Source organism: Phodopus roborovskii, unplaced genomic scaffold (genome assembly GCF_943737965.1).
Source record: "Phodopus roborovskii unplaced genomic scaffold, PHOROB, whole genome shotgun sequence".
Lineage (NCBI taxonomy): Eukaryota > Metazoa > Chordata > Mammalia > Rodentia > Cricetidae > Phodopus > Phodopus roborovskii.
In genome coordinates, this window is record NW_026126540.1 from 5125218 (window position 1) to 5147243 (window position 22026).

At 40.6% G+C, this 22026-nt stretch overlaps 1 pseudogene; it reads left to right on the top strand.

Moving 5' to 3' along the window:
• Nucleotides 1-223: 223 nt before the first annotated feature.
• On the top strand, nt 224-819 carry LOC127232892 (Y-box-binding protein 1-like; annotated as a pseudogene).
• Nucleotides 820-22026: the final 21207 nt, after the last annotated feature.

A 22026-nucleotide genomic window follows, 5' to 3' on the forward strand; every position in this document is an offset into this window, starting at 1 on the left:
AAGCCTGCCCCTGTGCTGTCGCTGTCCTCAGCTCAGCCCCAGCTCCACTGGCTACCCTGACAACTTCACAGACGCTGTGTTCCTCCCCACTGCAAGGACAAGAAGAACGAAGGGATAGGGTTCGATGTAAGGAACAAACAGAGCCGGTTTCTCCAACAGGAATGGCAAGGAAGAAGAATTTGTGCACCAGGAAGTATTTTCGTGGTGCAGAGGATAGAGAGACATGGGGTTTGATGTTGAAGGAGAAAAGGGTGTGGAGGCAGCAGATGTTACAGGCCCTGCTCGAGTTCCAGTAAAAGCCAGTAGATATGCAGCGGACCATTATAGATGCCATCCAAGTAGTAGGGGTCCTCCATGCAATTACCAGCAAATTACCAGAGTAGTGAGATCAGGGGAAAGAATGAGATATCAGTGAGTCCTGAAGGCCTGGCCCAACAAGGCAGGTCCAGCACAAGAGAAGAATACCTTACTCAGAGACCCTATGGATATTGACCATAGTATTCCAACCCACCAGTGCAAGAAGTGATGGAGGGTGCTCACAACCAGGGTGCAGGAGAGCAAGGCAGACCAGTGAGACAGAATAGATGAGGGACCACAGGACCCCTCCTCCTAGAAGACTGCAGTGAAGAGGACAAGGCAAATCAAGAAGATGAGACCCAACGTCAGCATCCTCCTCAACACATCTGTATCACCCCAACTTCAGTTACCAGTGCAGAAGCTCTGAGAACTCCGAACCATACAATGGCAAAGACAAAAGCAGCTGATTCACCAGCTGGAAATCCATCTGCTCCCAAGGCTGAGCAGGGCCGGGCTGAGTAAAGACTGGCTTACCATCTCTAACACCATGGGTTTGGTCATCCAACAAGAAGAAATACAAAATTCCAGTAATAATAATAATAATAATAATAATAATAATAATAAAATAAAATTTTACAATTTGACATTTTCAAAAAAAGTTAACAAATTTCAAGCACCCATTAATAAAGTCTTAAATTTAAAAAAAGTATCATACATTATGTGGTGGCTTGAATAAAAATGGCCTCCATAGGCTCATATTTGAATGGTTGGTCTTTAGTTGGTAGATTGTTTGGGTAGGATTTAGGAGGTGCAGTCTTGTTGGAAGTGTGTCGCTGGAAGTGGACTTTGAGGTTTCAGAAGCACCAGTCATTCCCAGCTAGCCCCTTCTGCCTTGTGAGTGCATCTCAAGATAATGTGAGCTCTCAGCTACTGTTACAGCTCCATGTGTACTCACTTGCTGTCATGCTCCCTGCCGTGATGATGGTATGGACTCTCCCTTGGAAAATGTAAGCACCAAACAAACACTTCCCATTATGTTACCTTGGCCACAATATCTTATCACATCAATACAAAAGTGACTAAGATGTTATAAAAACATACAATAATTTGGGTGTGGGGGTACATGCCAGAACTTTAGAGGCTTAGGCAGGATTGCCTAGCTATAAAATAGCTGTTGTAGCCAAGGGTACAGTATGAGACCCTGTCTTTTATCTACCCCCCTCAAAAACCTCCAAACAAACAAACAAACAGTAGAGCCTTATAACAAAACTGAATCGATTGAAGTGGGAAAATTTTCTTTAGTGAACAGAGAACAATAAAACAGCGGCTGCTGGCTAGTCACTAATTGCTTTTCTTTAGCTTTGGTTTTTCCTCCTGATCCTCTCTTCTATTCTTGGCAGATTCTTTAACCACTCCACTGTCTGGTGAGTAGTTGCTTAGATCTTGCTTCTGCATAAAATCCTTCTGAGCATTGGACCCAAAGTATCCTGAGAGCAAACTCACATTCCGTTTAGTTAGGGTTTCTGTTACTCTAATGAAACACCATCGCCTAAGTAACTTAGGGAGGAGAGAGTTGATTTTGCTTTCCCTTCCATGTCATAGTTCATCATTGAGGGGTGTCAGGACAGGAACTCACATGGGGCAGAAACCTAGAGGATGGAGATGATGCAGAGGCCATGGAGGGGTGTTTCCTATTTCCTTGTTCCTCATGGTTTGCTCACTCTGATTTCTTTCTTTTTGTATTTTTTAAAATTAATTTTATTTTTTACATTCAAATCCCATTTCATCTTCCCTCCTCTCCTCCTGCTTTCCCTACTCCCCCCCCCACACCTCCAATCTGCTCCTTGGAGAGGGTACGACCTCCCATAGGAAGTCTACTTAGTCCATCCCATCTCCTTGAGGCAGGACCAAGGCATCTCTGCATTCCTGGGTCTAGGCTGGACAAGGTATTTCTCCATATAGAATGGGCTCCACTAAGTCAGTTTGTGCATTAGAGTTAGATCTTGGACCCACTGCCAGTGGCCTCATATATTGTCCCAGTCACACCATTGTCACCTATATTAAGGGAGTCTAGTTCAGTCTTATGCAGGTTCCCCATTTGTTAGACCTGAGTCAGTGATCTCTCACTAGCTTGGGTCAGCTGATTCTGTGGATTTCCCCATCATGGTCGTGACTCCTTTGTTCATATTATTGTTTCTCCCTTACTTTGATTGTACTCTAGAAGCTTGGCCCAATGGTTGGTTGTGGATTTCTGCATCTGCTTCCTTCTGTTTCAGGAAGAGGCTTCTAACTTCTCTGGGGTTGTGGATTGTAGGCCACTGGATAGTGGGGATACAAGCTGTCTGCTTATTCAGATTTGTTGGAATTTTTTAGGAACGTGAATTATTTTAACAAAAGGAATTGAAATATGAATACGAACAAAGAAGCAAGACATTTAGTTGTGGCTTATGTTAGGGAAGAGTACATGCTGTCAGGAAGTTCTTAGGGAAACAAGGTTAGAGAGTTTCTGTCTGCTTAGGTTAAATAAGTTCATGGGAAGCCACTGTTTTGGACCAAGCTCCCTCTGAAGACATCTACAAACCAACCAGACCTGTATGGAATCACTTCTGATAGGTGCCATTAATCAAAATGAACTTTAAAATGGGCCAGTTTAGGGGGTAAGAGTGAAAAACTAAACCCACAATTCATAGCAAACAACTGGGTCCAGCTTGCCTGATCCAGGCAGACAGAGAAATCACTTCCATGCTGTCCTTGAGGAGGATTCCCTTTAAACAGCCAGGCTACTTTCTGTTCTTATTTCTGCTTCTTTTTTCTCCAGTCCTTTTCTGCCTCAAAAACTGACTCCCTATTTTCAGTCCAGTGTTAGTGAGATGTTGTTCAATTCTGGATTCCCTATTAAATACCAGTTAGATTTCTCAGCTAAATCTGTCATGATGTTTGTCTTTTGAAACTCATTAGACCTTCCCAGTTTGAATGTGGAAATTTAAAAAGGGGGGGTCCCTTTTCTTTTTCTTCACCCTTCTTTCTATAATTTCCCCTCCTCCTTCTTATGCTTGCCCCTCTTTCCTCCTCTTGCCCATCTTCTCTCCTGCCCCAGGCCCTTTACTCAGAGTTTAAGCATTTGAGACAGGATGCATGGGGGTGTGTGAGCACTCTGTGACATGTAGCTCTTTCCAACGGTGACATCCCTCGGAAGTCTACCTACCTCAGGTACGGTTGGGTGTTCCAGACTCTCTCTCTCTCTCTCTCTCTCTCTCTCTCTCTCTCTCTCTCTCTCTCTCTCTCTCTCTCTCTCTGTGTGTGTGTGTGTGTGTGTGTGTGTGTGTGTGTGTGTGTTAGTGGAACAAATGCCTGGTCCCATTTTGTAGTCTACATTGATGCTCCTTTGCTCCTTCAGACATGGTGTTGCTGGATGGAGGTGGCGGCCTGAGTCAGAATAGTGGATGGTCTGAAATAATATACAAATGAAGCTAGAAAGTTGAGGTAATGACTCATTATATATTACCCCCAAGGGAGTGGCACTATACCCTGTCCTCACTGTCCTCACGCATTGTGCCTGGCTCTGAGTCTATACAGTCACAAGAGATGCACTGGCTGCTTTTACCCCATGTTCTGTCCATCTTCGACTTCCTCCTTAGAACACTGCTGGTTTTTCACTTGCTTTATTCAAAATTTGTGATATTTGTTAAGTGTTTGTTAAATATTTCAAATATTTCATTTGCTTTTTGTTGTTGTTATCTTGCCAACCATCACATTTATTTGTGCATAAATTCAGAGATTTTTTTTAACATATACATTTTATGAGAAAAAAAATTCCTGGAAAGAAGCTGTGTGCCCAGAGGCTAATGGGCCTACTAAAACAGTAATATCTATGGGAAGGCTGGACTGTTACCATTCCAGAGCCCAGTTACTATTTATCATAATCAATAGTCAGCCTCCCAAATAGCCATTCCTTAGCCACCTCTAAGTCAGACACCCTGATAAACAGATTAAAACCATCACAACTATTATCTTAAAACTGTATTCTCCACCAATTAAAGGGCTAAGAATACTATCAGGTAACATATAAGGCTCATCTGCCTGTAATCCACTTTTCTGAGGTTCTCACCGGTGTGCTTTCAACTTGCTTTGACTTATGACATTCTTTGTTCTAGTATTGTTAAACCATTTCCACTTTGGAAGACACAGAAGTGGGGTGACCTAAATCTGTGCTTTTCCAGGCCATGGTCATTCAAAGTTGGCTGCAGAATAAGCTATCTTTTATTCCCTTTCTGTTGAAAGCTGTGATATTGTGTGTGGTGTGTATGTGTGTTGACAATTTCAACTTTTTGTCTTTTGGGGTTTTTTTCCTTACCAAATTCAACAGCTGGCTACAGTAGGCTAAGTTTTGTTCAAATATTAGAAGATGAGGATTTTACAATGACACTAAATGCGTGTCACTTCGTCTGTTATAATTTTTCATCAGCTATTTATTCACCTCTCAAGTCCTTTTGCTTATGCATCGATGCCTGGTTAACTTTTAAAGAATGTCATGTGAGTGGAGGTTGCTCTTTAGATCCATACTAGGCAGACGTTCACTCGGAGGTGAGTGACACAGGCTCGGTTTCCTTGTGCAGAGTTCAGGGAGCTGGAGAATGCTCTCTGTGATGGGCACCTGCTAATCCTTGTACCAACGACCTGGCATTCAGAAACAAGCTGACTCTGTCCTCTAGGAGCACAGTAGTTACAAGATCCAGATGAGTTAGTGACAGAAAAAGAAAAGGAACAAGTAGAAGATATGTTAGTGATTTTTTTTTTTTTACACGTAATGCAGACTAGTCAATCATGTTTTGTTAAAACCATCTGGTTTCTTGGCATTTTGTATGTTCATGGGTTTGTTGTTGTTATTATACAAGTAGGTGAAGCAGGTTTGGATAGTTATTTATTTATTGCTTTGGCTAGTACTGAGTATTTATGAGTCTGGGTGTCATGAGTGACAATACTAGGCCTCGAACCTGAGACCCTTAGGAGTTTCTTGTTTTAAGTTCTGAGCACACCGTTGTATCTATAGAGTGAAAGCAAAGGGGAGGCACAGTGTTTCCAGTCCAGACTTACTGCTGAGGCCAAAATGAAAATCAGCTCTGCTAAGTCTGGAGCTGCAGCAGGCAGGCAGGGGCAGCTTCCTTCCCTGCTGCACACTGGTAGCTTTTAGACAGCAAACAAACATACACACAAAACCAAAAACTGTGTGAGTACACTTTTTGAACCCTGTATTGACTATCTTTGATTATCTAGAGACAATGGTTGCCTTTGATGTGACATCCCAGGATGGTGTTTTGTGATAACCCTTTATTAACTTCTCCTCTGTCTACTGGCATTTATTTTAACTCTTATTTTTAGAAGGTAGATTTGAAGGTCAAAGCAGTATCTTTGTGACGGAATTCTAAAAGAATTTAGCAGGAAGCCACCTACAGAAGGGTGCTGAGTCACTGTGAACCTGCAAAGCATTCAAGTCCGGCCTGCCCTTAAACTGTTAACTAGAAATGAAAGCACTCTTTCCAAGACAGCAAGGGGACTGGGTGACCCCTCCCCCTCATCTCCCACCCCCCCATCCCCCCACCCCCCTCCCTGCCAAGTACAGCAGTCTAGGTGGTGTCTGGGACTCCAACATGGCTGTCTCTTCATACTCTTGCATTTTTCACATGATGGGAGTTTGCTTCCTAACTTGTCAGTGATGCTCATCCCTTGTGCCATTCTCCCACAAACTTCCATGTGGTCCTCACCTTGCCATGCTGGTGGTAGCTAACTGACTTTGAACAAGAAATTTGAGTTTTCTAAGCTCCAGGCCCCTTTACTGTTACTGGGAGACCTGGATACTGACTGCAGCATGTAATGGAAGTCATGTAACCTGCAAAATGCATTATTAAGATCTGAGAAGTTCGTTAGTCTGAGGGCTAATCTTCATTGTCAATTCAATTTGATTTAGAATCACTATGGAAACACATCTGGGCATGTCTATGAGGATGCTTCTAGAAAGGTTTGACCAAAGTTGAAAGGCCCACCTTGAAATGGGCTACCTCATTCCTTGGACTAAGGTCATGGATTGAATAAAAAGGAGAAAACAGACTGAGTACCCGCACTCACATCTCTCTGTTTCCTGAGTGTGGCTGCAGCATGACCAGACACCTCATGTTCCTGCCATGTCTTCTCCACTACCAAGTGCTGGACTCCAACAGGAACCCTGAGAGACCCTTCCTTCCAAAGCTGCTCCTCCTGGTGTTCTATCACAGCAATAGGAAAAGTAACCAGCAACTCAGCAAAGGTTTGTTTTATTCTACCATTTGAGATCAGATTAGATTAGTAGAGGTCATCTGGGGAATGCACTATAGTGTGTCTTGAAGAAAGGGAAAGCAAGTCCAAGCTGGGCATTTATTTATCAAATTAAGCTTAATTTTATTTTTCAAAAATCAACAAGCATGCATTCATATCTAGTCTCTCTTCAAAATATATGCTTTGTTTTTTAAACAGATGGGCAAGTTGATTTTGCATGCCAAATATCCTCCATTTTAGCTCTTCTTGGAATATTCCCCACTAAAACAAAGGTGCCAGTTTTGTCCAAAACTTGTTTATCTTTTACTCCCCCCCCCACCCCAGAATTGCTAACGTTAACATTTATTGGGAGGAAAGAAAATCTTCAAGGCTTAGTCTTTGGCTTTCATGTTTGACTCAGCACTATAATTAAAATCTTACATTTGCTTTGAAGATAAACATTTTGAGGGAAATTTAATAAATCTTGTTTCTTCTGTGCAAAGGAGCTACTATATCAAAGCATATAACTAGAGCTGTCGACTTCCTGCTGGTAGACTATTACTTCCAGCCTATTTATTAGCTTCTTCCTGTAGCCGAGGGCATGCAGTTGTTTTCCTTCCATATAGTGAAGGCACGGGAAAATGACATTTTCTCTTCTCTTACCTCCAGCATCATGCAAGGCAGGGCAGGGTCAAAAGTCACAAGGTCTGAATTTTTTTTTGATTATATTTATTTTTTAAACTTAAATTGTTCTCTAGTACAATATTTACTTGTTTGTTTAAAATCATAAGTCATTTAAGACTATGATAAAGCCATATTTCAGAGGCATTTGAAACAATGCCTGAATCATATCTGAAAGAAAATAATTGTCTCTGGCCTATTCATTTGCTTTTGAAGTAAAATAATTTTAGGTAAAATAAAGAGAATGAACAACTAAAAAAGAAGAAGAAAATAATTTTAGGTATTGGCTATTTGCCAGATAATAAGACTTTAAAGTTTGGTTTATTTTATTCATATATTTTAATAGATTGTAAACAAGAGCAGGGTACTTTGGACAGTAGTCTATGAAGAATACTTTTTGTAACATATCATTTAGTATAGAACAGTATGAAGAGAACATTTTAAATATGACTCTGTCGAGTTCCTTATAAGCCTATTTTCCAGAAACATTTTATTGGAAAGCATCCAGATTTCAAAAGAAATCTAAAGCCATAGAGTTGAGTTGAGCAAATGTGGGTGATGGGATCAAGTCAATGCATTTTCTATCATCGGATACACACAATGCTGCGTAGACAAAAGCAAGTTGAAGGGTGCCTGGCTCAGATTCCAGGCAGGATGTGAATGCATAGAAAGAGTGCTGGTCAGGTCAGAGGTGAAAGATGATGCAGTCACCTAAGTCAACAAGTAGTAAGCAACATGAACACATCATGCCATTTTCACAGAATTCCGATGAGATCAGCTAGAAATTGCACTGTGATATCCACATATTTTGGAGAAAAATTCCCAAGCCAGGCGGATGTGGATGGGGATGAAGACATAGGCAGTGTATACTACCATAGCAACAATGGTCAGTAAGATGGTATTGAACATAGACTGTTCCCAGGGCTCCAGGACAGCACAGCAGCTGATGATTTGGTATTGATAGTACAGCCAGGCAAAATACTCCTTCACACTCTTCAAATCCATGGTTCTTCCTCAAGCTGTGGAAAGGCTTCCTGTTTAAGAAAATAACACCACAGAAGAAATAAGAAACAGAGCACATAATCTTCTAGTAATACATACAAATGCCTATTGTTGATACTTCCCATAACCTGAAATTTTGGTAATTTTTGGGCAAAGAGTATCCATGTCACTAGTCCTAATATAATCTTTGGGTGCTATCCTGTAACAGGTTTCCCTGAGGCTTTAAAAATATTGTATGTACAGAGCCTCTTCAATTTATAATGGAGGTACATCCCCAAAAGTACAATATAAGTTCAAATATTGTAAAGAAAAAAGAAAAACAATCCACACTTAATATACTTAGCCTATTGAATGTCAGGGCTTAGCCATGTAGCACATGACAGAGCACCATTTATCTGCCTTTGTGATAACAAGGGTGATTGGAAGCTGTGGTTCATTGCTGCTTCTTAGCATCAGTGGAGTATTGCATGCTATAGTAAAGGCCAGGAAAGGATCAAAATTCAAAATAAGAAGTATGGTGGCTTCTGCTTATCATGTACCACAATAAACACTAAAAGATCCCATTGGGACTTTAGTCAGTTGGAGACTGTAGACGAATTACTGCATGTTTTAAATGGTATGGTAGAGAGCACCAGAAGCCCTCAAGTGGACTGATCTAGACTGTTCTGTGTCTTCATTTCTTACTGAGCCTGTTGTATACTGTTCTGATATAATATGTCTTGGCTTGGATCACATAATATATGTTGAGTCTCATGAGGACTTCTAGTGAGTCACTGGAGATGTGAGTAGTTTGGAGGACCTCTGAAACAAACAAGAAGCCCAGATCAGCCTCTTAGCACTTCCATTCTCTCTACCAGGTAAGTAAACAATATTCAAGGCATGCACCATTTTGGATACAGAGATAGATCCTCACAAACCAAAATCTAATAGCACCTTGGTTTTGGACTTCTCAACCACTGAACTGTGAATTTTTTTTTAATGTTAGCTAGTCTTCACTACTTTGTTATAACAGCCCCAATGAACCAAGGATCCAACATCCATTTATAATAAAAGTCCTGGAGAGACTAGGAATATATGGGAAATATCTCAACACAACAAAGGGACTCCACAGGAAGCCTATAGTTAACAACACCCTAAATATTGTATTTCCACTTGTAGTGAAACAAAACAGAATGTTCATTATTTTCCATCCTGTTCAACATAGTACTTGAACTCTTAACTATAGCAATAAGACAAGTGAAGGAGACGAAGATGGCACAGATAGGAAAGGAAGAAGTCAAAGCAGCTTTGTTTACAGTTGATATAATTGTAGACATAAAAGACCCTAATGACTACCAGAGAACTGCTACTGATGATATACACACTCAGCAAAGTAGGAGGCTATAAAGTGGACACAAAGATCCATATGTACAAATGACAGACACACTTAGAAAACTATGATTCACAGTAACCTCAACAGCAACAACCCCCAAACAAACCTATAACTCACACCATGTATGTGTGAGAGAGAATAGATTTCTCATGGGCATGAAACTCTTGAGACACTGGAATGAGAAACTGACAGTGATAACAAAGATTTCCCATGCTCATAGATTGGCAGGACTAACACTGTGAAAGGTTATCTGCCATCCTACCAAAAGCAATCTACAGATTCAACATTTTCCATATCAAAACTCTAACACAGTTCTCCCCAGAAATTAAAAACAGTAATCATAAATTACCAGGATATACAAAACAATCCTGAACAACACACACACACACACACACACACAAAACCAAACCAAAATCAAAACCTGCTGGAGGCATCAATACCCCAGATTTCAAATACTACAGAGTTACAGTAATAAAAACATCGTGGTACAGAGTTTAAAAACATGGAAAGAAAGTAAAATTGTAATTCTCAAAAAACTAATAAAACATTAAAGAAAAAGACCCTTAATCCTATTTAGAGAGGGAGGGACCTCCATGATGAATTCACCTAGTTTTCAAGGTAGCCTCTGTTATTTCTGTGCAGCTAGCTGACCTGTGAGTTTGCAGGAATCTCCTGTTTCTACCCTCCATATTGCCATAGAAGTGTTGAGATTACAGATGCCCATGATCACATCTGGCTTTACAGGTAGATTCCAGGGATCAACTTGAGTTCATCAGGATTGTATAGCAAGCACTTTACTCTATTCACTGGTCCCTAACTGAGCCTTTTTGTGCTGCTACTCTGAAGATTATGTTTGACATGGAGTTTAGAATGGATGGAGGCCTTCAAACCACAGCACAGTGATAATTTCCACGGGCAAGATTGTCCCAGAAACCAAGATTTCTCACAAACAGACAAAATAAAAGTGATGAGTACCAATCCTTGAGGTCTGACAGCCCTGCTAGACAAGTTAATTTAAAAAAAATCTTATTAAAAACTCTCTGCAGTTGCTTCCCTGTAATTACTCAGAGTTTGAGACAGGAGCCAGGTAACTGGTGGGGGGAGCCTGGGTTCTGTTTACTAGGCATCCAGTGCCAGGTGGTGATGGATGATGGTGAAGTCTTTATGGCTTAGACAGACACGCCTCTTCCCTGTAAGGAGTGTAGACTAGTTGGAAAGGCAAATCTTAAACAGTTAGTACAAATGAATACATAATTATCAACTATGTTCCATGCCCTGAAGGGAAAGTATAGTGTTCAAGGAGCTTTCCTAAACCTGATCCAGTGTGAACAGTCTGAGGAAAAGATAAAAATAACAGGGATGGTTAAAGCCCAAAAGAAAGGGAAATGAGGAAGGGAGGAGGTGGTGGCAGGAGAGAGGACTAGTGCAAAGCTAGAGGTGGAAGGAGCCTGGGAGGGGGTCAAAGGTCCAGGAAAGAGAATGGCATAAAACCCAAGAGGCTAAAGCTATGCCTTATGCCAGCGTTGAGGCCAGAAGTTCTTCCTTCCTTCGTTCCTTCCTTCCTTCCTTCCTTCCTTTCTTTCTTTTTTTCTCTCCCCCTCTCTTTCTTTCTCACTCCCTCCCTTCCTCTTTCCTTCTTTTGAGATAGGGTTTCTCTATGTAACCTCTGCTTCTCAAGTTCTGGTTTTAAAGGAATGTGCCACCACCACCTGGTGTTAATTATTTTACTTTAACCTGTGACTCTGAGGGTCCCAGAGGTTATTGACAAGAGGGAAGTTGTAGTGTTGGGAGGAGGGAGTAACTCATATGTACATCCTAAAACTAAGGTGAAATTATTTGCATACCACTCATTTGGGAGCTCTATTCCTCTGCTCTTCCTGTGGGTACTGCTTGTCCAGAATCAACCATGTACTGAAGATTTATAAAACATTGTAATACTCTTCAGTTTTATGAACGATATAATATTGTATTCATGAATATCACTCACTTTTCTTCTTACTATTATTTTTTTCCTTTTTTATTAATCAATTTATTTTATTTTATATAACAAAGTCCAATTAAATGAAAACAAACATTTATACACAATATTTGGGAATTTGGGCATTGTTCGTTCCAAACTGCTTCCTGCTGGTAAGGGGCGCTGTCATGGGGGATTCGAAGAAGATTCAGAAATCCTGCTATTATTTTTTTTAACACACCAATTAATCTCCTGGCTTATGATTTCTACTTTAAAATTAACTTCTTGCTTGGGCATCTCTAGTAGAAAAGTATGGCAGCCTTTTGAGAAACCCTGAGCCGGAGGCTAAGCTTTGGAAACTGTGGGATAATAGGTGTCCATTACTTAAAGCTGCTGAAAATCAACCAACAATCAAAAAAAAAAAATAACAGATTAAAAAGCATACAAACATATGTTACTTCAAAGACAGACACTTTGGTCACAAATGTCACAGTGCTTTAGAAATGGACATTTGAAATATACTTTCATATTAAAAACAAAATGTTAAGATTTATTGACTGTTTCTGTTAGTATTCAGGCATCTGTATGGGGCTTGTCCTTGAGGTTCTGACAGGATACACCCCAGCTATGGCCACTAAAAGCACCACCTGTGCATAATCACTATGTTCCCTTTTAAAAGACCCTACCCACTTCCCATCTTCTCTCTCTCTCCCTCTCTGTTTATTCCCCTTTTTCTTCCTCTCTGTCTCCCACTCTTCTCTCTCCCCCTCTTTCCTTTCTCCTGCTGCTCCTGTCTCCCGAGGCTGGTCTTCTCTCTTCCCTTTCCCCTTTTTTATAATCCCATTCCCTAATTAAAAAACAAAACAAAACAAAAAATCTCTCCACTTGAACCCTGTCACACGGTGTCTTTCTCTCGAATGCTGTTTTCTCAAATCACAACAATTTTCAAATCTCATTTCTCAGCCTTCTAAGTTGCCAGTTCTACCTGTGAAAAGTGCTTGTTTTTATAGATTATTTATTTTCATGTGTGTGTACCTGTGGAGGCCAGAAGAAGGTGCCCAACCCTCTGAAGTTAGAGATGTAGGCAGTTGGGAATGGCTTGATATGGGTGTTGAAAAGGAACCTGGGTCCTCTATAAGAGCAGCCAATGCTCTTAACCACTGAGCCACCTCTCCAGCCCCAGGGGAATGTGCTTTTATTATCTGTCTCATTTTAATCTCACAACGTCTAACAGCTAGTTCAAGAAGGCATTGGTTGCCCTCTTTGATTCTTCTTTTCATTTAATGATGAGAAGAAAATTTAAAAATTGTTCCCCATTTCCTACTAGGAAAAGGTGAGAAGAGAGGGAGCTAGTTATTATTGGAAAGCCATCTGCTGCAATCTATTGTAGAATGTGCACTACTTTTAGGTTCTAGACTTACTTAGGTAATTCATTTCTCCTTCTTTGTGAGTCCATGTTTTATCTCCTATGAGACAATATGTACAATTAGAAGAGAAACCCACACCACTGTAGACAATGTGATGAGTCATGGGTGGGAGACTACATTAATTCACTGAACAAACTCATTTTGAATAAGTAGCTTCTGAATAGCAATGGCCTCAGAAGGACACTCTCTGTCCCAAAATGCATTGCAGGCCAGAAGGAGAAGCTCTTTTGGACAATGTAGTAGTCAAGCCATGCATGAGAGGCTGGGGATGAATACTAGATGGAGGCTGACGGGGTGTGGGAAAAAGTACCAAGAAGGAAGCTGGAACAGATGCTGAATTTTGGAAAAACCATGACAGAAATACAGTGAAATTGGTTATCTATAGTCATTTAGAACTATATGATAGTTCCCAATCCTCTCTTTCTGTGCGTGTGTGTGTGCGTGTGCGTGCGTGTGTGTGTGTGTGTGTGTGTGTGTGTGTGTGTGTGTGTGTTTTGTGGTGGCCAGAGGCTGATGCTGGATATCTTCCTCAAGCTGCTCTCCAAGGTTTTTTTTTTTTTTGTTTGTTTGTTTGTTTGTTTTTCAAGACAGGGTTTCTCTGTGTAGTTTTGGAGCCCATCCTGGCACTGGCTCTGTAGATAAGGTTGGCCTTGAACTCACAGAGATCAGCCTGCCTCTGCCTCCCAAGTACTGGGATTAAAGGTGTGCGCCACCGACGCCAGACCTCCACATTATTTTTTGAGTTAGGTCTCTCACTGAACCTGGAGCTCATTGATTTGGCTAGGTTGGCCAGCCAGTGAGCTCCAGGGGTCTGCTTGCCTCTGCCTCCTCAGCATGGGAGTTGTAGGTGTGTGTTTCCATGCCTAGCTTTATATGGATGCAAACGATCTAAAGTATGGTCCTGATGCTTACATGGTGTATATTTGACTGACTGTGCCATCTCTCCAGTCCCTCCAGTAAATGTCTTAAATGCTTGAATGTTTACAATAAGTTACAAAATTAATGTGATCACTTCTTTAAATACTTAATGTCATATCCTAGAGATGATGAACAAAGGACTTGGAATGTTTGCTTTATTCAAGCCTGCCATGAATCTCCTTGTTTCTAGCTATATACTTTTAAAATGATGATTGCTCACAAGTAGAAAAATGCAATTTATTTTATTATTTAAAAAATACTTCCCTACATTTGACATTTAAAATACACTTATATCAGCAGGGTGGTGGCGGCACACACCTTTAGTCCCAGCATTCAGGAGGCAGAGACAGGAGGATATCTGTGAGTTTGAGGCTGCCTAGTCTACAGAGCAAGTTCCAGGACAGGCTCCAAGGCTACACAGAGAAACCCTGTCTGGAAACCCTCACCCCCCCCAAAAAAGATTCAATTATATCCTAAAGAGAATTTATCAAGTGTTGAAAACAGTGGCTCAGAGAAAGCATTTCCTTCCGGTAGCAATTCCGACCATCACCACATGCACCCTTCTTACAGGGAACCTCTGCTGCCTTATGTTTCACTGGGGCCTTTTGAGAAGAAGAATCCCAGAAATACAGGGTTTTGTCTGTTTTTAAAAAGCTTCTATTCTTCCCTTCACTTGAAAGTATGTCTAGTATAATATTACTGTGGACTGGGGCTCATTCTTCCTCTCAGGTCTCAAGACTGGGTAGTTCAAGGTTGGGTCTCCATTAGACACAGAGTCATGAGAATTACATCCAGGTTCACAGTGGTTGTCATCTTACATAGCAGAAGGGATGAAGAAGTCTGTGGGGTCTCTCTTATAAGGACACAATTCCTTGGGCTCTGCCTTCATGACTTAGTCACCTCCCAGAGCCCTTAGTCTCCTGTCCTAACATTCAGTTTGTTGTAGGTAGCATTACATGTGGTAGGGTGGCCTCAGAGTACCCAAAAAGACAGGCCACAGTTCTCCCATCCAGGGCCACTAGGGATGTTGCATAACTGAATAGAGAGTGGTTTGTTATTTTCTATTCCTCAATGCCATGGCATTTCAAGCAAGAGGTAAATATTCCACGCTAGATTTATGAGCAGTGTGAAAGGAATAAAAGTTTCTACTCCCAGACTAAGGGACAAGAGTAACACTCATGACCCACATCAGTCAACGATGGGGCTTCATTACGGCTTAAGTAGATAAGAAGTGAATTAGTGCAGCAATTTAAAACATCATGTCCTAACATGAGCCTGTACATTTGAGTCAGGAAGAGGATGCTGTGAGAGGAGCACGTAGGAGTGGCTGGGCTTGCCAAGAAATTCTGTATTGTTGTTTTTAGTCTGTAGAATAGGAGTGGTAGTAAGTTAGGCAATGGCAACAAAACATAATTCCCAGGTGATTGGAGACTGTGACAATTGCAAAGCAAATCATCAAAATGAACAACAAAAGGCCCTTCTTAGTAAGGAGTTTCCTTTTCTAAAACTTAGCTGCCCTCTTGGTTAAGAGCTAGTATGTTTTGAGCTGAATTTCATCCTTAAACCTCAGAATCAAGGACTTGATTCAAAGGGCCCAAATTTATTCTGACTAACTCCTTCCTGACTCATTTTGGAAATCTGTAGCAGTCATTTAGTGTGTGCACATGTGTGTGTGTGCACGTGCTCCAGTATGTTCGACTGTACACATGCTTCATATTCAGAACTTGAGATTTGAGGAGTGATAAAAGTGTCTTGTTTGTGGCAGAGAAAAAGATGCTGTATTTAAGCCAACTGTGTCTGTATTCAAGTACCTTTCTTTGAAAGGGCCCAATGTAAACTTACTCAAACACAAGCCTTCCTTTAAGTAATTCATTTATGGAATAGATTAGTAGTGCAATGATTTCCTTCCAGAAGGTATAAAATAGAAAGGAGCGGTGGGGGAGAGAATGGCTTCCCAGGAGATAAGATTACTAATCAAGGTCAACCCCAACAATAGCTAGTGTTGATAGTGGGTGTCTATGACACAATACCAAGACAATGGTACTTTATTTCCACAGTCATCTTCTCAATAACTAACACATGAAGTAATTTTAAAAAACATTAGACAAACTGTACTACATGTGATATGCTATAAATGACATAACTAGTTTTCCTTAAACCTCTTAAAATTGCCAAAAAACAAAACAACAAACAAAAAAACAAAAAAAAAACCCCAAAAACAAAACAAGCAAAGTGTGTGAAATGGTCATAGCCAAGGGCTTACAGAGGCATGATGACTAATGTGACACCCCAGATAGGATCCTGGATCAGAAAAAGGATGATAAGTATAAAAATGATACAAAAATGAAGGAAATATGGATAAAGTAAAGATTTTTATCAATGGCATACAAATATTGGTTCATTAATTATAATGAACATATCCTGCCTATGTAAGATTTTAGTAGGGTAAATAGGAAATAAAGTTCATGGGACTTCTGTACTGCCTTCTTGATTTATATGCCAATTGAAAACCTTGTTATAAAGAATGTAAAGTCCATTAGAAATTTCCAAGGAAAATAATAACCAGTATCTAACTGACTTTTTAAGGAGATGTGTGTTTATTCTATATGCATGAATGTTTTGCCTGAGTGCCTGTCTATGCCCCAGATGTGTGCTGGTGCCCAAGTAAGTCTTAAGAGGCCGTCAGATCCCCTGACACTGAGCTACAGGCAGTTGTGAGCCCCATGTCGGTGCTGAGAATTGAACCCAGGTCCTCTGGAAGAGCAGCAGTGTTCTAGATCAGTGAGCCATCTCTCCCAGCCTCCAGTTTACATTTGTGTTGCTGTTGTTTCCTTTTTAAGACACCCAGGCTGTCCTCAAACCTGTGATACTCATGCCTGACTTCTGGGTTATCGTGAGTGGCACAATGCCTAGACAACTGGGTAACCTTGCTTATACTGCTCTTCCTCTCTGGAAAACTTTCCAAAGTAATTCCTGTGTCATAGATGAAAACTATTCTTCTAAAAAGTGAAGTAACCGAAAATGAGACTATAAAAATAATACTATTCTATAAAGTGCTGGTATTATTAAGAACAATAGAGAAATTGAACAGTTTACATTGTGGTCCAGGGAGTCACAAACACATATGATGGAACAAACTATCCCAAGATAAATTGGGGATCGACCTCATGGCCCAGTGAGTGCTAAACAAATGAGCCACACATTCCTTTCCACTAAATAGGTTTCTTAACAGAAACAAAATCCAACAAGACAAACAAACAATAACAACAGACCCTACTTAATGCTTGTGCTGATTTAAGTTGTTTCTTTGTAATTATACACTTTTACATTTTTACTTGAGACTAGGTCTCATGTAACCTGGGCTGACTTTAAACTCATTTATGTAGCCAAAGATGGCCTTGAACTCCCGATTCTCTTACGATATTTCCCAGGTGGGATTACAGGGGTGTACAATCAGTCACATTTAATTTATATTTTACTGAGTATAGATGCCAGGACATCCTACCAACTAGACTACATCCCCAACAATGCCCCTTCCCCTATTTTTCGTTTAAGATGTTTATGTTCTATGAGCAGGACATGGAAATCTGAACTCTCTGTTCTCAGTAGTCACATACGGCAGGTGGCTGCCATATTGAAGAGCATGGATGTAGAGAATTTTGACCAGCAAGAATATATAGCATTCTGTCATTGGAAGAGAGGCTCACAGACAGTGCTATAGATAACTCCAGATACTTTGCTTAGATGAGTAAGACAGCTTACCAACTCGTCTTTTTTTTTTTCTACTTTGTTTTTTTCATTGTTTCTAACATTAACTTTGAAAACTTATAGCCTCTCTGATTGAAGCCTCCAGTGAGTGGTTCTTCCTTCCCAAAGAAATACAAAGACTCATCCACAACTCTGCCTGGTTTGATTGCTCGGCTTCTCTGGAGCCGTTTCGGATTTCTCACATTAAGAGACATTGACTTCAAGGCATTACTATTTCAAGCTGTATTCTTTTGTTTCCTATTCTCTTATGCCTCATCCCTGACAGATAAAATCCACTTTACTTCCATGACCCAGTTCCTATAGCCTTCTTTTACTGAATGGTCTCATAAGAACCTTCTCTTTCAAGGAAAACACATTGCTTTCTTCTTTGCATTAACCACGGCACTAACGTTTTAGCACTTAGAATAAATAGTCACATGCAATTCATTTCCTCAGTAGATTGAAGGCTTTTTTTTTTTCTTTAAAATACAAGGGGTGTGTGGCATTCAATTCATCACACCCCCCCCACCTGGTTGGGAAGATAACTGGATGGATGACTGACAAACTATGTGGTTATTGAGAGCAGAAACATTCTTGGGTGTGCTTCCAAGGTAAATCAGAGCAAGATGTACAGCTCCAAAGAGGTGCTTAGGAATTCACATGAGCTGCTTGCGGCAATGACTTTGGACAAATTGTGTTCTGCAAATTTAATACCATCTGTCTTTTTGAAGACACACACACACACACACACACACACACACACACACACAAATCACAAATGCATTTGTAGTTTCTCATAATGTTAAAAGTTTATAGGCTCCATTCTCAATAAGGAACACCCATGAAGTGGATTTAAATTTCACAACAATGCCTTTTACAAGTGCTCGTTCTAGGTAAGGAGAAATTTAAGATGAATAGAAAAGCAGTAGTGATGAGGGAAGTAGCCCAGGCTAGGACCTCCTGGATTTTACAGCAGCCCTCTTCCTTCTCTTTGCTTCCCTGTTCTTTTCCTTCACTTCTTTTTTGTTCCATTTTCCTTTTCAGGTCCCCTTCTTTCATGTCTGTTTGTCTGTCTGTCTAGATGTCTGTTTTAATGTATATCTTGGGAATGTCCCCAAAGCTGTTTGTGCCACAAGCTGTTTATATAGGAAACGGTAAGAATTGATAGTTTCTTTTAAATTTAACTTAGTGGTGGTGTGTACGTAATAGTAAAGCAGTGTGTGTTGTTACTTGTAGTCATATAACCTTAAACCGTATGATTTTGCTAAGTTGTAGACCGAGACCATCTTGGTGGAGTATTCTGATTACTTCATAGCAGTTTGTGTGTTTTGTAAGAGGAAATTCTGGGTCTTATTCTTGTTTGTTAATTGAATGCCTAGTGTCAAAACCAATCAACCAATGCATCTATGTGGCCATTGTGCCAAACTTTCCCTTGAAAGGCATTACAATTTCTGAACTGACAGTCAGATGTGTCCTGGGCAAGGTCACCTCATTTTCTTGTGTAGGCTGAGCAAAGCATAACTTCACAAGTGTGTTCTTATCATAGGGGGAAAATCTCAAGCTGCTTCTTCCCATGAGTGCAGTTCAGTTCACAGAGATGCAGAGTGTAATTTCTTTTTTCCCATGTGTATGTTCCGAGGCCAGGTAAGTGTTGAGCATTTTGTTCTATTGTTTTTAGACAATGTCTCTTACCGACTCTGGGGCTTTGGGTAGACTAGCCAACCGACAAGCTCTTGGGATCCACCTTTCTCTGCTCCACCTCTCCCTAAACATGTGCTACAATGTCTAGCCTTTTCTGTGGATTCCAGGATTAGAACTTAGTCCCTCATTTTTACATAGAAAGCACTTTACCCACCAAGCCATCTCTTTAACTCTGAAGCATTTAATTTCTTATATCATCGGTGACATGGAGTCTGGTTTCATGGTCTTTATAGTTAATGACACAACCTCACACAGTATTGAGTGAAAATAAAGTGTGACTAGTTTATTGGTTTCTGTTGCCTTCTATGCACTACAGAAAGTGCTAATCTTGCTTAATCCCTCCCTGGGAACTTCCTTTCCATACTGGGGTACTTGCCAAGTTTCCATCAGCAACTAATTTCCCAAGCTGACAGCAGAGTGAATATTAGAAGTCAGAGTATAAACTCAAGTGTTTAATGAAGGCTAAGAAGTAACCCAGAAGTTTGTGATGAATGAAAGGCAAGGGAGAAAAGTAAATGACCATAGAGTCATTAACGAATTTTGTTTATGCATTCATGATGAGAGAGGAAGAAGCAAGCATGGTAAGTGAACACAGGCATCGCCTTTAGGTAACTGAGTTACTCCAGTTACATTGTGTAACTCAGTACTTAGCAGGGAGCTACTAGAGGTCTGCAACAATGCAGCCAAGTATTTGTTACAGAGTGCTTTGTGGATCCACCATCTCTAGTATCTCTCAGTTTTGCTAATAAGAACAAAAGTGGAATACCATAAAACATGTTCTACCAGCCCGATTATCAACTGACATCATTGGGCAATACGGCGTGCACTGAATAACTAATTTTGAAATAGCTCTTTGTTTTGTTGTTGAGGGAACTCAATTCAGACTCCAGATGAGTTTATGAGTGAAGGACTCATGACTGAGACAAAAATACTGTAATTCAACATTAGTAAAGTATTTGCCTTGTAATTTAGGGCATACAAAATTCAGAGATTTGTTTAAACTCAATGTTGTGTGACTATCAAAAGAAATTATTTATTTCAACAACATAAATGGGGGAAGGTATATTAATATAGAAATGGCTAGAAAGAGGGTTTGTAATGGTATGGGAGATGATATGCTATGCTTTCCTTCTGACATCTCATCATTTACTAATCTAGAGACAGGGCAGTGTCCCTGTGCATTTTGGGGAGTCCTGCAATGGAGAGATGGGCTTCTAGTCCCAGGCTTAGCTATGTGTTTCCTCTTTATTATTGCTTTATTAAAAATATGTCCCTGTTACTCTATAACGACAGGAATGACAGTTCTGTGCTATTACTACCGAAGGCTGCCAAGGTGATTTTAGAAGTAAAACATGAACGCAACTATAAAATTAAGTGTCTTTAAAGTCATTAGAAGTTTTTCCAAAAGGTCATTAAAAGTACAGCTACGTGTATGACAGCATTATTTGTGATAGTCCGGTGGAAGCCATCCAAACACCTGTTACCAAATGTACACCCCCATCCCTGTGTGTGTGTGTGTGTGTGTGTGTGTGTGTGTGTGTGTAGTTAGAGTGTATGTTTATGGGTGTCTCAGGAAGGCAGTTGTGGCATGTCTCTGCCAACACCTTTGTTGCATACTTTTACCTTCACCGCTATCAATAGATGCATTTCTTTTCGCCAGAAGCCACCAAACTTGTGGTGATTTGGTAGAGCTGTCCCAGAAACAAATACAGATGTCCTTGGGGACAGTGAGATCTTGTCACTTGTAATTCTCTCCTCCAAGCAGAGGCAGCCTCTCTAAGTGCCACTGTGGTGGGCTATGGCTGGATTGGGGGCTTCAGTTATCCTTATAAAATGAATAAATTGAGGCCTAACAGCTCACAGTGATGCTGAGTGGAGCTGGGAGAGGCTGAATGCTGGGGTGATCACATTGGGGAGTTCTGGGTCATGTTTGGGGTTGAACTGCAGCCCTGGGTAAGTCACTCTGAGTAACTTAAATATTCCCTCCCTCGTTTTTTCTCAGCTGGGGGACAGGAATGGAGACAGAACTCCATGCCCACATCTGCTGGGAAGATTGGAAAGAAGGAACTGTTTAGAGCAATGCTCAGGAAAGTTTAGTTTCTACTGGCTAATATAATCACTACTCTACATACCAGCATACTAGTATATAAAGTTTACTTCATAGTATACCAGATTATAAAGACCAGGCAAAGAATAGAAGAAATTAACACTACCTTTTAGGTCAAGCAGGTGACTTTTCTCCATTACTAACCTAGAAATTGCTTTCAGGAAGATTGCTGTTGAGAATTTTTATTTGTTTCTCATGTGGCTGCCATAATAGAGATAAAAGGCTCCAGCAAGTTCAATACTAACTACCCTCTGCGAGCATATCATTGCACACACAGAGCACCACAGGAAGTACTTCAAATGCATCAGCTCACTTTATGAGAGGAAGAAAGCAAGGCTCCAGGGGTTGTGTCTTGTTTATTCAAGAGTCAAGCCAGCACTGGTCCTGGGATTTGATCTGGGACACTGTGACACTGAGAAGTGAGAGCTCCTGTCATAGCATGCTGCCTCCTACAGTGAATAATGCTGCCTGGATGTCCAAAAAGGATGTTTCCAACTGGAAAGACCAAGACATTTAAAGTAATCATGAA